A 10,743-nucleotide genomic window follows, 5' to 3' on the forward strand; every position below is an offset into this window, starting at 1 on the left:
TCTAAAAACAAAAAAATTAAAATAAGGAATTAAATGAAAAAGAATAGAATTTAGCAGAATTTAAAAAATTTCAACTATTATTCACTAAATACTAGTTGATAATAAATTATAATTTTTTTATGAACATATTATATTAAAGAAAATTGTCCCATTATTGTTCCGTAAGATTACATAATTTGTAGGAAAATTGAAATTTTAGTCGGTATGGTTTTGAACAAGTTAAAAGGGGTATTTTTAAAAATATAACAAATCGGTAAAATATTTACACTATATATATAATAATTCTAAAAATAGAAAAAATTTACCGACTCACCATGAAAAATACAAAAAATGTTCTGCATAATATATTTGGTAACGTGTAATGTATTTGGTACGATATATAATCGTCTAGATTTGTTGGTTTAGATTTGACTATATTTTTTCAATTATATCGTTTAATTTGGTTACACCACGTTTAGATTTGACTACCCTAAATCTAAACGAGTTTTTTTTTTTTTAAATTTGGTACACTTGTTTAGATTTGGTTTAACGATTTTTTTCAAGATTCTTTTTACATGATATTTTAGATTTGGTTACCCTAATCTAAACAACATAAAAAAAAGAGCAGTAAAAGAAAAAATATGATAGACGATGTACGTAGCGAACAAAAAAAAAAAAAGAACAAAGACGATAGAAAGAAATCAGATTTGATTACACAAATCTAAACGATATAAAAAAAAAAGAAAAAAAAACAAAGATGATGCACATAACGAAAAAAAAGAGAAAAAGAAGAAAGACGATAGAAAGAAATCAGAGTTACCTAAATCTAAACGATGTAAAAAGAAGAGGAAAAGAAGAAAGATGGAAAGAAATAGCAGTGAAAAAAAAAAAGAAGAGTAAAGGAAGAGAGACGATAAAAAAATCGCAAGAAGAAGAAGAAAGATGGAATGACAAACTTGGAATATTTAAAAAATGACTAACTTTAACTTTGTTACACGAGTCGTAAATATTTTAGTAGTTTGTTATATTTATGCAAAATTTCCAAGTTAAAATTTAATTTGGATATCATGGTTTATACTTAAAATTTATCCACCGATTTAATATATTGCATTGTATAAAACATAGGGTTGACAAGAGGAATAACAAAATTAGGTTCACTTCAGATAAATGACAAATTTATTTTTTGATGGATACGAACAATATCAGCGGAAAAATCAGATCGATTTTTACTCTAATTACAACTAAACTAATTTTAGTAATTAATATGCATTATAAGAACCATAATTAAATTAAATTATGGATGAATGAAAATCTTACCTTTGTAGCTTTCCGATACTTCAAAACCTTCTCACGAACACGATCCCAGACCTCCACTAGAGTTGACCTGCTAATTTTCGTATTTAGAATCGGGTTGTGGGACCCGTTCAATGAAGGAAATATGAGAAAGAGATGGAATTTGGAGGGTTGAGAACTTTTAGGGTTAAGATGAAAAAAAAAAAATTCTAAAATTCAAAAGAGCAAAAAGTCCTTTTTAATTTGAAAAATAAGCTATTTATAAGCAAATTACATGTAATTTCTTCATAAAATCTTAACACCTATTTTTCCACTAACCTTTAGTGGAATTACTCACAATTCCAATTTCTCTTAGTGGGCTTGGTATCATCACCATGAGCTTCCACATAACCCATTAAGAGTTAGTGGGATTATCCAACAAAGGTTGGATTTTCTCACTAACTTTGGTCAAGGAGCAAAGTGGTCATTTAACCAATCTAGTCAAAGTCAAACTAAGTCAAAAGTCAACATTTTGACTTTTTACCATTTTGTCCATCTTGACTAATTCCGACCTCCCAAGCATGAATCCGCATTCATTTTTCTAAAATTCAAATCATATTTAAATATAAAGTCAGTTAAAGTTTGACTTTTTAAGATCAAAAGTCAACATTTTGACTTTTTACAACTTTAACAACTTCCATTAATTTCGAGCTTCCAAATATGAATATCTAGTCATATTTTAAATATTTAAATCACATTTAAGCATAAAGCTCTTGCAACATATTGTCGGTTTCTCTCTCTTTACCTAATTCGAACAATTCGAATTATTCCAACATGTTGTTCTAAATTAATTCCGTATGAACTAGCATCGGAACCTAATGGACCTATAGATCATAAACTCTAACGATTTGAGATTAACTGGCTAAAATCTTTTAGACCGAGCTAATCAACATTCGTTAACTAACGAGTCATTCCACTAAAGTTCAGTAGTTGCACTCTCCTCACTATAAATATATTTCTGTCCATCTGATATAATCATGATCAGTAAATTAATCCTTCACAAGTTGTTCGTAACCTCGGTTGGGTTAAAATACCGTTTTACCCTCGATGCTACATCTTGTTCCTTAAGTCCTACTTATCCACTATTAAACAATTGGTTTAAGGTCAAACCTATCAACCGAATCCCTCTCGGACCAATGAGAGGGTGGGGTCCCTTATTCAAGACTTGGATTCAGCCTTTAAAGAGAACAACCTATCTACTAACCCTAAAGCGGGTAAGAGTGAATTCCATTTTGCACTCTACACTATAACTCTATAGAAAATCAACCCAATCAAACTTGATTGATTTAACCAATAAATCAATTTTGTTAAATTAAGAGAAAAAAAAACAATAAAATAAATTGAATAAATTAAATATATTCAAATTATACTTCCCTTATATTTTTGATACAAATATTTTCAAGTAGGTTGATGAAATATATTTATTTACTAACCATAAACCTATTTTTAAGGAGCTCAAAGAAATATTTTGGATTAAATCGAATTTATTAATTTTTTGTTAATAAATAAATAAATTTGGAGATTATCGAAACAACTTAAAACTAATAAATTTGAATTTTTATTTTTAGCATTTGAATCATTCAATCAAATCGTTATTTGTAGCATCATTTTAGGGATAATGTATAAAATTTGAATTCAAAGTAACAATGATGTATTATGTTTATTTATAAATTTATTGTTAAATCAGTAGAATTTGGGGATGAAGATGCTGTAAATAAAGTTTGTTATTAATTTTAGAGATTCAAACTAACGATTTAAAATTAAGGTGTAAAATTTGGATTTAAAATTAAGGTATAAAATTTGAATTAAAACTAACAATTTTTTTAGGTGAGATATATATTGCTAAACTCAAAATGTTAATAAATATCAAATATGTATTATGTATTATTACGTTTATTTTTTTGATAAATAGTTTGAAGAATAAAAAACGCGAAATAGTTGAATTTATCTTTGGCATTATTTTAGGAATACGAGGTAAAATTTGAATTCAAATTGACGATTTTAGGGGATGATATAAAAGGTAGTTTCAAATTGTTATTAAAAGTATGGAATATGTATTCTTTAATAAAGTTTTGTTAAATAATATGAAATATAAAAAATTGTGAATTAATTGATTTAAATCCTAATAATCCTAATATTTTTTGATTTAGTTAAGATTTACCAAAAGTGTGTTTACAAATACACTATATTCGTGCTTTGTGGTATTTTGACCTATACAAATACATTGTATTTGTGTGTGAGGAATTGTCCTTTGTAAAGGGGTATACTCGGGCAAAAAAAAAAAAAAAAAATCAAAAAAATTATCCAGCAAGTGGTTTTGCTATAAATCAAATTATTTTTTAGATTTGCTATTTTTCCATTTGCTGTCCAATATTTTGCTATTTTGACGGTTTTCTCTAGTACATACTAGGGGTGTACACAAGTCGGATTGGAGGGAAAATATGGACTAACCTGAAGTAATCGAGTTGGCAAATATTGAACCCTATCGGTTCAATATGCAAGGGCCAATCCAACTTAACCCAACAAATTCGGGTCAGACTGGATTGGGTTGGTGGGTTGACATGGTCAAAACAATCGTTTACCAAGTCAACACGATCATTTAGATTTGAAGCTATTTTTTATCGTTTAAAAAGAACTACACGATCGTTTGGATATGATCAAAACGATCGCTTACTTAGTCCACACGATAATTAGATTTGGAGCCATTTTTCTATCGTTTACGAAGAATTACACGTTCATGTGAATATGATCTAAAATGATCACGTATCTAGTTAACACGATCATTTAGCATGGTCAACACAACCGTTTAATATGATCTAAACGATCGCTTACCTAGTCAACATGATCATTTAGATTTGAAGCCGATGAGACTAAATGAGTAAATGACATATGTTAGGGTTTATATATATATACTAGGTTGGGTTGGGTCAACCCGACCATTATTTGCACAACCCAGGTCTCGACTCAAGTATTTTTCTTTCCAATTTTCTAACCCAACACAACCTTTACGGTTTGGGTTGGGTAATCTAGATTGGCCAGGTTATCGGCTTTTTTGAACACCCCTACTACATACATACATATGTGTGTGTCTCTTTATATATATACACATGCTTAAATTGAATTGGGTTTATAATATACTTTCCATATTTTTAGGTCTAAATGTTTTTATCTTTATTTAAATAATTAAGGTCACTTGCACTTATGATAAAATATAAAATAAAAATCAAGTTCATGACTTAACATTTTAAATTTTGCAAATTGCCAAGCCAAGCCAAGCTCAATTAAAGTTTTTTTATGATCAAAATGCCCTCATAGTTAAAAATGTCTAATTGCATTTGATTACAGTCTGATTGTTATATGATTATCATCTTATTACCACTAATTATCAATGATATTGATTGTTATTTAATTGTTGTCTGATTAATGTCAGATTGCTATTTGATATACATTGGGGAGGAAACGACAATGCATGGGACCTCCATATTAAACTACCAATTCACCAACAAACTTAAACTGGTGGTTGAAGACAAATTTAACTATATATCACTAACAATCTTCCATTTTTTTGTCAATTATATTAAATAGTTTCTTATTACCATCATATTATAATATGAATCACCGTCCATTTTTCTGTCAATTGCTAAAGATTTTTTCTATTACATTATGATTGTCATCTGATTACCTTACAATTTTTTTTGTTAATTACTACGTAGTTTCTGATTATTCTTCATTTTTGTAGTCTACATAACATTCTCAATCATGTCATTGCCACTATAAATAACGACCATTGGAAGCTTAACCACAACGACAAAATACCGAGATAGTCATTTGGTTACTTTTTGTTTTTCAATTTTAGTTAGCTTCCTGAAATAGACACTTAATTACCATTTGATTGTCACATTGTAATTTTTATTTTTATTTTTCCATTTTAGTTAGCCTTTTGAAATAGTCATTTTATATGATTTCTTTTTGATAGTCATCTAATTACTTTTGATGGTCACAAAATTTCCAAGTCCAACAAAGTAGATCAGAGCTCCATGTGATACCTGATTCTTATTTTCCTCATTGTATTCTAAAGGTAGCAAAATCCAATCAGGAACTCTCTCCTCTATCACCGCCGCTGTCGCTCTGTAAATATGAATGGAGTAACTAAGGAGAAATCAAAAGCTCGACGTCTCAAAGAATTAGAAGAGAGAAGAGGTTCAAAGATTCCAATCTCAAGTATGCTTTTAAGTATGCCAAGCGAGCCCATCACCTCGATCCAAACCTTGGCTCCATTGAAATCCTCATTTCCTTTCAGATTCTTCAAGTCACCGTCGACTCTCCAAAATGATAGGTAAGAGAACATCAAATAAATTTAGCATTATTTAATATATTTTTATATTAGTTAATTATTTTATTCCTTAAAACATAAATAAATATTAATTAGTAAATTATTGTAAAGAATAAAATTGTTGAAAATATTTACAAAATATAGCCAAATTTTAAATTATATCAAGGATAGAGATTGGAAGTTTATCGATATCGTTAATAGACATCGATAGAAATTTATCAAAATCTATTAATGATTTAAAATTCTGCTATATTTTGTAAGTATTTTTTTGTTTTTGTTTTATTTAAAAATGCTCTTATTAATTAATTATAGTATTAAGAATTAATAATAAAAATTATATTAAATAGTCAAAGATAAACTATTAGTTAAAATATAATAATTTTAAAATAATATTTAATAACTAATTGACTATCTCAAAATACTTTTCTTGATGTTTAAATCATGGATGGGTCTAATCTGAGAAGCATTGCAATATTAAAATAACAGTTTGCGTTAATAGTTAAATACATTTTTTTTATCTAATTAGTTATTGTCGGTTCGGTCGGTTGATCGGTCTAACTCTATGATGTTTTTTCTAAAATTTCTTTATTTGGAACTTTTCTAAACCGACATCGATCGACCCTTTCATTCTCCAACCGACCATCTTGGCTCGATTTGTCGATCTATCATACTTACCTCGTATGTTTCAAGGATAATTTTTATTCTGAAATTTTGTGAGATTTTATGTTTTAACTTAAAAATTTGGTTTTTATTTTAGATGCCGAAAATTTAATTATTTAAACAAACTTTAATTGTTTTCATTGAAAACTAATGGTAAGGACATTTTTAACTCTTTTTAAAAGTTTAAGTGCAATTTTTAAAGGTTAATTTTCTTAAATATTGTAACCAAACGTAAAAGTATTTACCGTTCGTGTAACAAAAAGCAAAAGGCCATAAAGCCGATACAATATTTTTCTAAATTTTAGATTTACCCTTGAATATTGTGAATGATTCGTTACTTCTCTTTCTTCTTTGCAATTTATTCATTTTCTCTTCCAAATTTCTTTATCTCCTCTTCTAGATTTTCTTTCTTCTATTTTTAAACTATTCATTCTTCTGTTTAAATCTCCCATTTCATATTCACCGTTTTTGGCAAAAGTTTTTGAATCTACTTCATCTTCCTCATATTTGAGAATATCAAGATTGCCTAAATATCATTTTGACATGGTCTAAATAATCGTTTATCATTGTCAAGACGATTGTTTATCTTTGTCAACACGATCATTTACCATAATCAACATGATCGTTTAAATTTAAAATATTTTTCCATCGTTTAGAATGATCTGAACGATTGTGTTGACATGATCTAAATGATCGCTTACCATAGTTAACATGATTGTTTCGCATAGTCAACACGATCGTTAGATTTGAATTTTTTTAATGATCATTTACATTGGGTTATATGATCGATTACCATAATCAACTAAATCGTTTTTAATGATCAACACGATTGTTTCCCATGGTCAACATTATCGTTTAAATTTGAAATTTTTCTCCCATCGTTAAAAAAAAATAAACGATCGTGTATCATGAGCTAAACAATAGAAGATTATTCTTTTAGACTGTAGTATACGATTGTTTAGAAGAAGATTACTCACGCACGTGTGTGGTCGATTAATCGCGTGTTGACTGATACATTTTTTGTATTTTTCACTGTGGGTCTGAGAGCTTTTTTCTATTTTTATAATTACTCTCTACAGTGTAAACATTTTAAGAGTTTGTTATATTTTTTAAAATCCTATTTTTTTTAACTTTTGAAAGTTTCAGAGTATTTTTTACACAAACTGTAAAGATTATAAATATGGTTAGTTTATTGACTTTTTTAATATATTTAAATTTATGTTAAAATGTTCAATCTAGTCCTCATTTTACCACACTGGCATAACAAAAATCAATTCTACAGTTTGTGTGAATGATACCCTTCAACTTAAAAAAAATTAAAAAATGTCTTTAAACTTTTGGAAAAAAATTAAAAAATACCTTTATCGTTAGTTTTGCATTGAAACCGTTAACGTTTTGTTTAAAAAATACTCCTAAACTATTGAAAAAGTTTCATAAATATCCTTGAGCTTAAAAATAGTTAAAAAAATACTCTCATTGATCCAAAATTTACACCAATTTCCTCACAACCAAAATAAAAACCTAAATTTTAAATTACAACCATAATCTTAAATTTATTTAACTATTAACACACAATGGTGGATCATAAACACAACCAATCTCTATAGTTATCATTGTAATTGAAGGGATAAGAGCCCTACGCAACAAGAAATTTAACAGAGACCTTAACTCAAGTTGATTGAGAACAAAAAATATAGAAACATATTTCTAAGGCTAAGCATGCTATAAAGAAAAATGCAGAGAAGAGGGAATAAATACTCACTCTTGTTAACGACTCTGGATCTGTCAATCATCAAATTGGGGCACTACCACTCAGAAATCTTCCTATTTTTTGAGCGAGAGATTGGTTTGTGGGAACAAAAAATTGGAAGAAAAAAATTGTAGAGAAAAAATAAGAGAAATCATCGAGTATGCAAATCAAACCGTTCTATCTCTTTTTCCGTACCAATATCTCCCTCTTCTCAGGAAGTTAGGGAGTAAAAACGGGGAATGTAGGAAAACCACCTACATTCCCCATTAATTTAACAAATTAAATTAATATCAAAATAAATAAATAAATAAATTAATTAAATCATATTTAATTAATATTTCATTTAAATCATATTTAAATGAATATCTATCACATAACCTATAGTTTTAACTTAATTAATTTAATTAAATCAAATTTAATTAGATAAAATAAAACTAAACTATTAATTAATTATCCAATTAATTAATTGCTAAATTAAATATCTTATATTTAATTTTATTCAAATTTGAATCATATTCAAATATAAATTGTTCCCATTACCTATAATTTTAATGTCTATCATATACACATTAAATTTTAACCTATAGTTTTAATACGGATCTAATTCATATTAAATTAATATTTGAACTCATTCAAATATTTGATTCTATTATAAATTAATTTTTGAATCAGATGCAAAATTAAATTTATATAATAAAGTTTAATTAAAATGTAAATTTTATATTATAATGTATCACCATACATTATATTAATTCCCAAAGTAAATTTGAACATTTCAAATTAAAACCAATATAAATAAATCTCATTACCTATTACGAGCTAGGAAGGTGACCTATAGATCAGAAGTTACAACGATATAAGATTAACTGGATAAACTCAGTAACCACATTAATCAATATTAGTTAACTATGTGTACAGTTCACTAAAGACTCAGAGCTAAACTCTTCTCACTATAGATATATTTCCGTGTCCACAGATATAAATCAATACTAGTAAGTTAATCCTTCATAAGCGTTCGTAACACCAGCTTGGGTCAAATTACCATTTTAACCTTGAGTTACTTTTAGTCCTTAAATACTAGTGCTCCTCCCACGAACAACCTGTTTATGATCCAACCACTAAACAGAAACCCCTCTCGTGCCATCAAAAGTGTAAGGCCCTTTGTCCAAGTCTCGGAGACACCATTTAAGAGAACACTTATCTATTTACCCTAAAGCCAGGAAAGAGTGAATTCCATCTTGTGTAATTATGTTTCCAACTCTGTACTCAGTCTTGTCTCCAAAATGATAAGCATATTAAGTTGGCAATCTAACCACTCTCACCTGTACAAATCAAAGGATAATCCCTTGCGACAGGAGTTCAAAATACACTCAAGATTAAGACTAAGTTACATAGGTCATCCTAATGAAATAGGAATCCAACTAGTTAACAGAGTTACATCTAGTGGTTACTATCTCGTGGTTCGGTCTTATGCAAACTCATTGCATAGGATACCCTCACTCACATGTCACCTACACGAACGCGCTGGATCATTGCGTTTGTATCAAATACAAAGTGAGTTGTATCCATAGTGTTACCAGGATAAGGTACCTAATCTTATCCCTATACTATAAATTCTTTAAGTTGTATCTCGAACATTGATCCATGTATGTCTTTACATACTGTTCAAGACTCATCAAACAACTTAGAATGTTAGTTTATTGGATTTAGGTTATTAAGACAAAACTAATAATATAATCAATAACACTTATTGAAATTATGATAATAACACTTTATTAATAATTATATTTACTATCTATGAGTTTTAGGACATAAAACCCAACAAACTCCCACTTAGACTAAAACTTTAGTCTCTATGGGATGTACATAATAAAGTAATCTTCAAATATTGTAAATGATAAAATGTACAGTTATATTACATAAAATGTATATATACAAATACAATAAACTAGGGTATCCTTATATCCATGACACATCTCACATTTGCCCTAAATTACCTAATGTACATATCTCGCAGACCTAGACTTTCTAGATGACCCTTGAACACTTTAGTTGTGAGAATTTTCGTAAACAGATCAACAATGTTGTGCTTTGAAGTGATCTTGGTGACGATCACATCTCCTCGTTGCACAATCTCCCATATCAGTTGATACTTCCTCTCTATGTGTTTTCCTCGTTTGTGGCTACGAGGTTTTTGAGAATTGGCTACTAAACCACTATTATCACAATATAAAGTGATGGGCATGTTCATGTCTGGAACAACTTCTGAATCATATAAGAACTTCCTAAGTCAAACTGCTTCTTTTGCTGCTTAGCAAGTAACGACGTACTTAGCCTCCATAGCAGAGTTTGTAATGCATCCTTGCTTGATGCTACACCATACCACATCTTTTATGTTCAGGGTGAACACTGATCACGACGTTGGTTTCTTAGAATTCTTATCGGTTTGGAAATCAAAGTCAGTTTATCCTGTATGGATTAAATTCTTAGCACCATACACAAGCATGTAGTCTCTCGTTCTCGTAAGAAACTTGAGAATAATTTTAACCATTGTTCAGTGGTCTAACTCTGGGTTGGATTGATACCTACTGACTATTTCCACTGCATAACAAATGTCTGGCTTAGTGTAGAGCATACATTAAGCTGTCCATAGTTGAGGCATAGGGAATACGTCTCATATCCTCAACTT

Source organism: Cucumis melo, chromosome 6 (genome assembly GCF_025177605.1).
Source record: "Cucumis melo cultivar AY chromosome 6, USDA_Cmelo_AY_1.0, whole genome shotgun sequence".
Classification (NCBI taxonomy): domain Eukaryota; kingdom Viridiplantae; phylum Streptophyta; class Magnoliopsida; order Cucurbitales; family Cucurbitaceae; genus Cucumis; species Cucumis melo.